This window comes from Ceratina calcarata, unplaced genomic scaffold (genome assembly GCF_001652005.2).
Source record: "Ceratina calcarata isolate Rehan_Ccalc_2016 unplaced genomic scaffold, ASM165200v1 scaffold321.2, whole genome shotgun sequence".
NCBI classification, from domain to species: domain Eukaryota; kingdom Metazoa; phylum Arthropoda; class Insecta; order Hymenoptera; family Apidae; genus Ceratina; species Ceratina calcarata.
Genome location: NW_017154760.1, coordinates 559,293 through 561,759, shown reverse-complemented (window position 1 = coordinate 561,759; position 2,467 = coordinate 559,293). Strand labels below are relative to the sequence as shown.

Here is a 2,467-nt window from a genome sequence, read left to right as displayed (position 1 = left end):
ATAGGAATTTATAATAACAAATTCAACATGCTAGCATCGTTTAAATATATAGCCTATACATCCTGAGAGGGATTCAGATATTTTTTCTGGCAAATAATCCTCATAGATATCGTAACGAATATTTTAGGAACTATTTATACGCGTATCAGTAAGGTCTCCCAATTATTTTCGTTGATAGAATGTAAAAATTGACGGAGTAAATTAATAGTGAACCAGAAAAATGTATCGACGAAGAATGGAAGAATTATTGAAAGTGGAAATTCTCGACAGTTGATCAAGGATCAAGGATCAAGGATCTGCTGGCCAGTTTTTCTTCGTGGATACTTTCACTGGACGTGTGGTAGGCGTGGAAAAGGGAAATGGGAGCGGCTGATCCTACCGAGATATGCAATTATACAATCAGAGATTGTTGCCACGATCTTTATTTCAAATTCTAACAACAAATATCTATTCTAAGACAAATACCACAGGTAAATACTCAAGCAAAATATGTACAAATAGATGCATTAAAAATAGATGCGATGCTACTATTTCTAACAATATTAAATACTAGTTAGAAAAATTGTAATTGCAACTTGGGATTCGAAGCAGTAACATAAAATTGCATTGAAATTAAAAAGAAATGAAACGACTACTTCGTCTAGAAATAATTAGTGTAATTTCCAAGCTTAGAGAAATTGTGATTCTTGACGAATTTTACCTGAATGTTACAGTATGTAGATTAGGGAGTTAAGATTAGGAAGATTCGCGTTGGACGTTGGCGAACGATTCTTCGGGATCTGAAATCAATTTCAGAACTGACGTAGAAACATTACTCCAACGATCGATTAATTTACCAGGGGATTTAATCCCAACCCCCATTGAAAAGGGGGCTGAAAATGAAACTGTAATCGCTGTTAACGTTTTGGTAGCAGTAGTTTCGACGATTGCTAACTTCTCTGTCTAGAGGCGTTGAAAGGGAAGCCACGTGGTGCACGCAGACTCTAGACTAAACAGAAGGCCAAACGCTACTCTGATTCACAGAACAGAAACATTAACACAGTTTAAAGCGAATTAAGAATCGTATAATTCTCCTTTGATCGAGAGGATCCAATTTATTTGTTCTCCAAATCTAATTTTTAGATAATTGTCAAAATTTTCAGAAATTCATTATTATAAGAGTAGACCGTGTGAGAATTTTTCAATAAGATTTGCGAACTATCAGATTTTCATTAAATTTGCGTGACCTTCGTATACGAATTATCGACATTTTCGCGATCTATTTCTCCGGCATTAGCGTGTGGATGAATTTGATGAATGCTAATGAAGACACACATCTACACGAGTGGGACGTGCGTGAATTTTTCTAAATTCTCCATCTATTACTTACAGTAAAAAAAAATTCGTGAAAATCGCAATTTTGGAGATTGCCAAATCTGGAGTCCCTTGGCATGCAATTTTCAATTTTTTGTTCTCGGAATCTAGCGTATAGAAAAATTCTGAAAATTTTGAGAATATCATTACTCTAAGAATAAGACATGTGAGAATTTTTTTAATGTGATTTGTAAACTTTCAAATTTTGCCTTTGAGGGAAGCCTTTAAGATACAAATTTTCGACATTTTTGCCATTTTTTCCTCCGTGTCTAGCATACGGACTTTGATGACAAAATTATGAAACGTACTTCTACAAGAGTGAAACATGTGTAAATTTTTTCAAATTTTTCCATCGATTATTTATATTAAAAAAAAATTCATGAAAATTGCAAATTTCGACATTTTGTCAGACCTGAAGTTGACATTGTCAACATATGTATATGGGTTCCTCCGGTTCCAAATTGATGGGAAAAATCAGAAATCAAGTACTACACTAATAGTATACTCACAAATATTTCCAGATCCATCCATCTGTTATTTATATTAAAAAAAAATTTGTAAACATTGCAGATGTCGAAGAAAACTGATTTCCGGATGAAAAATGTTTACAGTATAAATCTGTCAATTGAAATTTATTTTTAGGCGATTGAATTTACATTACAATTAATCCAAAGGGTTTTCATTTGCATCCCAATTAATATCGAGTGAAACGACAGTTGGACTACGAAATGATTTCTGAATTGTTTGACACAGTGAGAAGTTTTAAGGTTCACTGTATTCGGTGTGTGGAAGGTATAAAAAGGAGTAGTGGGAGTAGGAGGAGGCTCCGGCTCCGAAACTCGTTGTTAAAGCGGATAGAACACTCGATCCAACTCGTATTATCCCCTTTGCACCCTTCCCTATTTCCTATACACTCACCCTCAAAACTAAACACAACCTGACTTCTCTAATTAAACGAAATCTTTTATAATCAGACAATTTTCATTGCCAAACTAATTAAAAAAGAGAATTAAATCAATTTTTATTAAGTAGAAATCAAATGAAACCAATGGCAATTTGAAATACAATTAAAAACTGGCTTACAAATTTGAAAATCAAATACCTTCTTAAATCA

The 2,467-nt window shown here is 33.6% G+C and overlaps 1 protein-coding gene across 7 annotated transcripts in view; it reads right to left on the bottom strand.

Annotated features, from left to right (window-relative positions):
• The window catches only part of wge (BAH domain and coiled-coil containing protein winged eye), a 25,405-nt gene that overhangs the window by 17,008 nt on the left and 5,930 nt on the right, over positions 1-2,467 (bottom strand). For 6 of the 7 annotated variants that reach the window (XM_018024138.2, XM_018024141.2, XM_026813281.1 and 3 more), the window contains exon 3: positions 701-779. The exons of the other annotated variant lie outside the window; for it this stretch is intronic. The gene's annotated coding sequence lies outside the window, so the exon portion shown is untranslated. The remainder of the gene's footprint in view (positions 1-700; positions 780-2,467) is intronic. 7 annotated transcript variants of the gene reach the window in all.